Source organism: Schistocerca americana, chromosome 2 (genome assembly GCF_021461395.2).
Source record: "Schistocerca americana isolate TAMUIC-IGC-003095 chromosome 2, iqSchAmer2.1, whole genome shotgun sequence".
Classification (NCBI taxonomy): Eukaryota; Metazoa; Arthropoda; class Insecta; order Orthoptera; family Acrididae; genus Schistocerca; species Schistocerca americana.
Genome location: NC_060120.1, coordinates 730,824,207 through 730,833,511, shown reverse-complemented (window position 1 = coordinate 730,833,511; position 9,305 = coordinate 730,824,207).

Below are 9,305 nucleotides of genomic sequence, written 5' to 3'. Positions count from 1 at the left end.
TTACATTGCATGTATCTATGGAGTCTCACTTATATCGTCAATAGCGATGTACCAAGGATGGATTAAAGTTAAGTATTCCAGAAGCTACGTACTTTTCTTTATAGCATTCATTACGTATCCTGTTACAGACCTATCTCTTGCCTGCGTGAACTAAACGCGTGCCTTTCGGCTACTTCCGTGGCGTGGCTGTCTTGCTACGCCACAACAATTTTAGCTACCGCTTCTTTCTCACTCAGTGACATTCCTTGGTTTCCTTTCCGACGAAATGCTATGTTTGGCAACTGTTGTTGTAGACATCTGTGCTTGCTTTGTCTATCGTTGCCATTGCTCTTCTTTGTATCAACACCACTAGCGCTGTAGCACTGCTGTGAGCTACTCGTCGACTGAGTGGTTCAGCTGCACTCCATAGCCTCACGCTGTGCTCATCTTAGGATCCTTCAGTCCTGCCTCCTGATGCCACTAGCAGCCGACACGTGGCTGCATGGCAGACAGTATGCGGGACGTCCAATGCAGTCAACATCATTGGCTTTTTGCGACCTTGCACTGAAGGGGGTCCTTGTAAGGTGCATCACTGTGACAGTAGTAACATATACATACTAATCAACTCATAGAAACGAAATATGCTGAAGAGACAATGTTTACACGAAGTATAAAGAAGTAGTAGTTTACACCAAAAACACTTACACAAATCGCCAGAACAACCAGACATACACCAAGGATCAGGGAAGTACCATTTAGAATGTTAAGACTGTGCAAAATTTCATTCGTCTATGAGTGAAGAGTATAATGATGGTTTGTTCATCAAGTCAAAGATGGCGTTAACAGGTTGGTTTTCTTCTACTAAATCAGATATGCTGCAACCCCAGGTTGCCGAATGTGAACAGCCACAATCCACAGAGTCGAGTACCACAGGCTACCACAGGTCCGGCCCATTAACGGAGCTTTCGATGGAGATAAAATGAGAATAATCCGGATCAACGGACACAAGCTGGTTTGTTTTCAACCGAACCTCCAGCAGCTGCCACGGCACCAGGTGGCGCCAGCCTTATCACAAGAGATGTAAGCATTGCCTCAAATAATTCTGCCATCGTAGCATCGCTCCATGTGCCGCCTCCGGTATATTTTTGCCAGCCGAATATTTAAGTCCCCACCCTTTCACTCTGCAGGCAGTTCACACTCCGAGCTTATGCCAGCCACATTTAGCAACCCATCAATCGGTGTTCATACAAGCCCGTATCTACGTCACACAATGGGCCCATGCTGGCTACGCCTAGCAGACCGTCAGTCATAGTACACCCAGCTGAGCCAAACGAGGGACTCATCCGAGAAACATCGAGTAGACTATAGCTCACTGCTGCCAAGGCCTCATGGACTTCGGATTACAACATAGCGTGAGTACATCACGGTCACCATCGCTAATGGCGTCAGGGATTTCAGTCTTCTTCCATCCTCAAGAACCCTAAGCTCAGTATCGTCTAGTACTGTCATCAGAAGATCGAAACAAATTGCAAAGCCAGATGGCAGTTATAAGAGTCGAGGGACATGAAAGGGGAGCAGTGGTTGGGAAGGAAGTCAGACAGGGTTGTAGCCTCTCTCCGATGTTATTCAATCAGTATATTGAGCAAGCAGTAAAGGAAACAAAAGAAAAGTTCGGAGTAGGTATTAAAATCCATGGAGAAGAAATAAAAACTTTGAGATTGCCGATGACATTGTAATTCTGTCCGAGACAGCAAAGGACTTGGAAGACCAGTTGAACGGAATGGACTTTGTCTTGAAAGGAGGATATAAGATGAACATCAACAAAAGCAAAACGAGAATAATGGAATGTAGTCGAATTAAGTCGGGTGATGCTGAGGGAATTAAATTAGGAGATGAGACACTTTAAGTAGTAAAGGAGTTTTGCTATTTGGGGAGCAAAATAACTGATGATGGTCGAACTAGAGAGGATATAAAATGTAGACTGGCAATGGCAAGGAAAGCGTTTCTGTAGAAGAGAAATTTGTTAACAGCGAGTATAGATTTAAGTGTTAGGAAGTCGTTTCTGAAAGTATTTGTATAGAGTGTAGCCATGTATGGAAATGAAACATGGACGATAAATAGTTTGGACAAGAAGAGAATAGAAGCTTTTGAAATGTGGTGCTACAGAAGAATGCTGAATATTAGATGGGTAGATTACATAACTAATGAGGAGGTACTGAATAGAATTGGGGAGAAGAGGAACTTGTGGCACAACTTGACAAGAAGAAAGGACTGGTTGGTAGGACATCTTCTGAGACATCAAGGGATCACAAATTAATCATTGGAGGGCAGCGTAGAGGGTAAAAATCGTAGAGGGAGACCAAGAGATGCATACACTAAGCAGATTCAGAAGGATGTAGGTTGCAGTAAGTACTGGGAGATGAAGAAGCTTGCACAGGATAGAGTAGCATGGAGAGCTGCATCAAACCAATCTCAGGACTGAAGAGAACAACAACAACAACAGTGACAATTTTACATTTATGTTTCAGTAACGAGTCGCCCTAGAACTTGTAGAAAGTTGTCTAGGAATTTCCCATTTCGCAGGTCTTTTTGCTCAGTTAAAACTTTGTCTGACTGATCTTTTAGATTTATGCAGATTTCTATTCCTTCCATTACATCCATGACTTATCCTTTCTGTGGCTTATGTAATATTTCAAGTGCTCCATCTATATTAGGTATTTTGTGGTTAGTGTCTTTTAAGTGTGCAGCAAATGTGGATGGGTTATTGTCGCTTATTGTCGTGTGTTCTTTAAATCGTGTACTAAATTGTCTTCCTGTTTTTCCAACATAAAATTTTGGGCATTCTTCACAATTAAAATAGTAGATTGCTGATTGCGGAAACGGCTCGGATTTTCGTGGTATGTGTCTTAACAATCGGTTTAGATTGTTAATGGTTCTATAACTGGTGTATAGTATTGTATCTTTGAAACATAGAGTAATTTTGTCGGAAATAATACCTAGATATGGTCTTACAAGAATTTTTGTTTTTTTCATGTGGTTGGTTTTTGTCTCTAGTTAAAGTTATTTCGTCTGTGGGACTGCCATGTGTTTGGTTGGTTTTCTGTTTAAATAACATGTCTACTATCTCTTTAGGATAACCATTGCTTATAGCTACATTCCGGAGAAGATCTAGTTCTATCCCAATTTTTCTTTTTTCAGTGGTAAGTTGTTTAGTCTATATAACATAGAATGAAAATATGCGAGCTTGTGTGATCTCGGGTGTCATCACTGGCTGTGGATAATTATGTCTGTTGTCGTTGGTTTAGGAAAAATATCGAATACATGTTCAGCCTTTTTCGTTTGAAATTTTTAAATCCAGAAAGTTTATGCTCTTATTTTTTCCTCTTTCCATAGTGAAAGTATTTTTGGATGCAAATTGATGAATTGTGAATGCATGACATTGCACTCATCTCTTGAACCGTCGAATAGGATTAAGTTGTCATGGGCGTATCTACAGTAATAAACAATTTTTTTGGCTGTTTGAGTGAAACTGTTGAAAAAATTTTCTTATAACGTGTTCACGAAAATATCAGCTAAAATACCTGCTAGACACGAGCCCATTGCTACACCATCTTTTTGGAGACAAATTTTGTTTTGAAATAAAAAATAATTGTACGAAGTGATTAATTGAAGAAGTTCTATTATTTCACAAATTTCTCCTTGAGTGATTGTGTTATATTTGAGAAACTCGTTTTTAATGATTTCTATAGTTTCTGTTACTGGAATGTTTGTGTACAAGTAGGATATATCGAGTGATAAGAGTATTCTACTTTCTGGTATTTTTAATTTCTTAATTGTACTAACAATAATGTAACAACCGATTCGTTCAGTTGTTAAAATGGTTAATAGCCCAGCACATGTAACAGAAGAAATAGAAATCTACATACACTTAAAAGGTCAGTCAAAGTTTTAAATGAGCAAAAAGACCTGCGAAATGGGAAATTCGTAGACAGCTTTCTACCATTTCTATGAAGCATAAATGTAAAATTATCGCTACACTCATTAATAAATATGACTGTAATGCGAAACATCAAGCAACCAACAGCAGTTTTTACTAGATTCTCGTGGTTCTCAATACTATGTCATTAGAATACTGTGATAAATGTGATATATATAAGATCTTTGGACCAACTATTCAAAACTGACGTGCTCCTACAATCACAGAACAAATATTTACAAGTTATTTTAAAGAAATTATATACAATCATATTTACACCATTGATGAACGATAATTGAATATAACTGAGAACAAAAGCATATGCAGGTTAAGTAGCAAAATTCTGTAAAATAATTATAATCTTCGTAGTGTTAAGTATGTTGTGTATAAGAGCTTTGCAAAAACTGCTCGTAAGTAACGTGCTTCTAAAATACTGTGAACACCTCGAACTAATTTATGAGCATGATATGATGTCTTAGGACGTATATGACAGAATCTGTTACCGAAAAATCATCCATAAAGTAAGTTATAATGCGCCTAGTATATCTAGAGATATGACTTATTCCTACATCAAAATCACAAGTGTCCCTAATGTATCCAATGTATGAAACATCTGTTTTAGATAATTGAAAATTGCCTAAGGCCGAAATTGTATAATCGTACAGGAAATATAGAAAATGTCAGATCAAGGGTTCAAGAAATCATTCAAAAATACGGTAATACTGATACTAAGTTATCAATAATTGCACTGTTATCAAATACTACCATTGACACATATCACGATGAGATGTATGTTACACGTTAGTAAACGAATGTATGAACATCATCTTCCTCACATAGTCCACCCACCACACATACATTGAACTTTGTACGATGCATCTATGAGAGAGAAACTGAGACGCACGTGTCTCTTGTACTTAAATATCTTATAAATTGCCTTGTCTGAGTTGTAGGCACTTTCGGCTGTTGCGCTGAAATTACTTCGTCATTCACATCGCAACAGATAAACGAACTAATTGACAGCAAAACACAACAGTAATTAAAACTTTGAACATAGCTGCTAAGGTTCAGTGTCCGTTTCAGAATTATATTAGAACAAATAAGCCCTCGGTCACAAATATTAAGTCAAAATTGACCAGGTTTCGACGCTACTATGAACGTCGTCTTCAGAATTAGACTAACTGTTCTAAAACATATTTATTTATTTATTTAGCGTATGGCAAGTACAAATCACGTTTATAGAGAAATAATCTGCTACAATAACTTTATAACTTTGGCACTAAAAACAAGACATAAAGAATTAAATACAGCTATGTCATGAACAACATATATATAATTACAAATTAACATTTAGGTTTATAATATATTGAACTGCACTTCCAGTCGCATCCAGGAAGTCCGTTGTTTGACCTGAGTAGGCTCTCAGAGGGCACTCTGCATTGATGTGCCGGATCGTCTGCTTCTCAGCGCCGCAGTCGCACTTTGGGGATGGTGCTCTTCCCCATTTGTGTAGAGAGTCCGCAAATCGACCGTGGCCCGTCCTGATCCTGTTGAGGATGGTCCAGGTTATACGTGGTAAGCCAAAGCCTGGAGGTCTGTTCGACGGTTTCAGTAAGGTGTTTACCTGTGGTGGTGCTGATTCTTCCCATTCCACTTTCCAGCGTTCTTCAAGACAGAAACCATTTTCTTCCAGATCTTTGGCCCTTATAAGAGGTGGATGTCCAGAGCGCAATCTATCTCTGTCAATGCCATTGCTCAAAGTGTGAATCGGAAGTTGCGGGTTGTCTTGTATTTTTTTAAATTCTCTGAGAAGCGCATGTTCTCTTCGCAAGTGAGGAGCCTCAGTACAGGTAGCCAGTGAATGGGGGTTGATTTTATTGTACCTGAAATAATCCTCATAGTTTGGCTCAGTACTGTGTCCACCATCTTGGTGTGAGCGCTCTTTAGCCAAACAGGGGAACAGTGCTCTGCCGCAGAGTAGACAAGTCCCAAAGCAGAGCATCGCAAGGTAGAGGCGGAGGAGTCCCAGCTGGTACCACATAGTTTCTGAATGATATTGTTCCTAGTACGGATTTTTGCAGCAGTGTTGATGAGGTGTTGTTTGTAGCTCAGGGTTCTATCTAATGTCACTCCCAGGTATTTTGGATTTTTATTATAAGGCAGAATATTGTTATCAAAATATATCTTAAGGCGCCTGTTAGCCAATTTATTATTCAGGTGGAAACACATAGCCTCAGTTTTAGTTGGACGAGGTTGTAGTCTCCATTCACGAAAGTACGTTCCCAGCAGGGGCAAGTCACTTGTCAGGACAGTCTCAGTATGCTCCATATCTCGATGTTGTGTAGCTGTGGCCCAGTCATCTACATATCCAAACTTTTCAGATTTAGTATTAGGCATATCGGCTATATACATGCTGAAAACTAGCGGTGCCAGGACTGATCCTTGGGGCAAGCCATTATTGAGCTTCATTGTTTTGCTCCTATAATTTCCAAGTGTCATCTGGAATGGTCTGTTGCAGAGCATCTCGTTGCTAAGGTTAGCCATTTTCAAACATGGCACGATGCGGAGTAGTTTGTAAATGAGGCTTTGCCTCCATACAGTATCATAAGCCGCTGTCAGGTCTATAAATACCACAGATATTTTTTCTTGTCTTTGGAAGCCTGTCTCGATGTAGGAAGTTAGTGAGAGGACTTGATCTGTGCAGCTCCTGTTTGGCCGTAAGCCTGCTTGTTCCACAGGGATACACTTTAGGATATCTGGACTTATTCTGTTACATATAAGTCTCTCCAATAGTTAGTAGATCATGCTAAGAAGGTCAATTGGGCGGTAGCTGTTTGGTTGGTCATTCGGTTTACCTGGTTTCAGTATCGCTATGATTTTTGCTTTCTTAAGGGTATTTGGTATTCTTCCAGTTTCCATCATGCTGGAGAAGAACTGTGCAAGCCATAATTTTGCAAATTTACCGCAGTGAATCAGAAACTCTGGATGAATTCCATCAAAACCTGAGGCTTTCCGTGGCTTGATGTCTCTCAGAGCCAGTGTTATCTCTTCGATTGAGAAGGGCTGCGAGTGTAGTGAATTGTTTCCTACTAAAGATTTCCACTTTTTAAGTTCCTTTTTAACTTTTATGGTATGAGCTCGATCGCCTGGAGCTCTAGAGGTTTTACTAATGTGCGCCGCAACTGTGTTTGGAGAAATAGAGCTGGTTGGTCGTTGGTTCCTGCTACTGCCGCCAAGCTTCCGAAGTAGCGACCACGCCATTCTGCTTGATTTTGTGAAGTCCATTTCCTCAACAGTCTCTATCCATTTAGTGCGCCTGGCAGCGTCCACACTGTGCAATAAGTCATCTGCAATCTCCCTACCCCCATGCTCTAGGAACTGTTTATAGAGGCGCTCACTCTCTTCGTTCCACCCCGGCGCGTATTCTTTTCTAAATCCCCGGGGAATGCTGTTCTTAGCTGAGCTGATGACTGCTCCCACAAGTCTTTTGTAACTTTTATAAGTTGGAGGTATCCATCCAAGGCGTTTATCAAGTTTTTCTGAGAAAGTAGCCCAGTCCGCTTTCCCAAAGTTCCATCTGGGCCGAGGATACGAGGAAATTAGGGGGATAGTAAGGCCTATTTCTATGAGCACCGGACGATGCTGGTAGTGAGGGAAGTCCCCAAGTATTCTGCGGGAGGCTGGTATAGGTTTGTTATTAGTGTCAGCAGTAACAATGCATAGATCAGGGTGGGTTTCAGTTCCCCATGCAGCTGACTTAAATGTACTTTGATCTTTGGCGTCAAAGATTAGCTGTGTATTGCAATCTTCAGCCCATTTCACCAAGTCTTCACCATTCTGGTCAGATGTGCGGTAATTCCACAGTTCGTGGTGGCTGTTGAAGTCACCAACATATATTGTGGGGTTAGGCAGGGGTTGTAGAACTTATGGAGGCCACGAGTGGCCTGGAGGTTTGTAGATGTTGTTTACTGTTAGTTCACCTACTTTTACAGTAACTTCGTGGATATCACATGTGGTAGATGTAGAAATAATGACTGCATCCTCTATGTCCTTTCTAACGTATGTTGCTGTACCATATTGCCTGTGATGTGTAGCACCTATTAGGTTACAGCCCGTTATTTTACCTCTTGATCTTAGCTGCTCATCGTTTTCTGTATGGGTCTCCTGGATTGCAACTATGTCAATGTTGTACAATGTTAAAATTTTATGCATGTATTGGCATTTGGCTTTACTTATGCCTTCAATATTAAGTTGGCAGACTCGTACGATCGGTCCGAGCTGTCTAATCAAGTTGCCCTCAGAAGGACACTCAGCATTCCGTTTTCTGTGAGTAATCGTGATTTGATTATGACCAGGAGATCGTTTACCGATTGTCTGGTCGCCAGTATGGTGCTAGTTCATTTAGCGTTACCCAGGGTGCACGTATAGTTTTCAACTACGGACGCGAACTAGCTTTACACCCCCTAAAACATATTAAGTATATAATACATTTATAAAATTAAAGTTTGTACTGACTGGAAAAGATGCAGTACTTACAAGTCACATATTAAAAAAGATCTAAGCCGGAAAGGTGGCGTCATGAATAGTTATGAGATGGCGAACCGCTAAGGGCTGCTCGTACTGTGAACAAGGGTTGCAACAAGACTGAGGAGCCCACTTTAGAAAGTGTGGGCAAGTAAACATGGTTTTTGGTACGAGCGCCATCTAGTAGCCGCAGAAACAAATAGGCTACTGTACATTCAAAATGAGACACATGAAATTGTGATGCAGCTGATTAAGGCATAACGTAAGCACAAGTAATAATAGGATGCAGTTACATATTTATATGCTTTAAATAGAGGTACATTTTGTAACGTAAGGAACGTTAGTTATGACATACAAGAAAACAGCAAAGATGTAACAGGAAAACAACATTTCGGTAAACTGCATGAGGAAATCTGTATCAAAGATCAAGCCATTGCAATGGCTTTAAACAGTCGAAAAAGTTTTTATTTCGCAGCTGCAGCTGTTCGTTGAGAATGAGGCCGTCATGACGAGAGAGATGTTTGAAAATCTCCAATGCCTCTAAGACATCTAACCTACGCCCCTTCTTTTCGGTATACAGAATATTGTTATCGCCAATGGCTTTAGGCACGTGTCCAGTAATTAAGAGATGATTCGCAAAGGATGAATTTAGGGGATTGGTGCCGTTCTTTCTCAAAAGATGTTCTTTATGCCTGATGGTGAAAGAACGTCCAGTTTGACCTATGTAATGGGAGGAGCAGGTATCGCAGATGATCTTATAAACGCCAGAACTTTCTGTAGGGGAGACAATGGATTTCAAATTATGAATAAAGTTTCTCTTTAGATA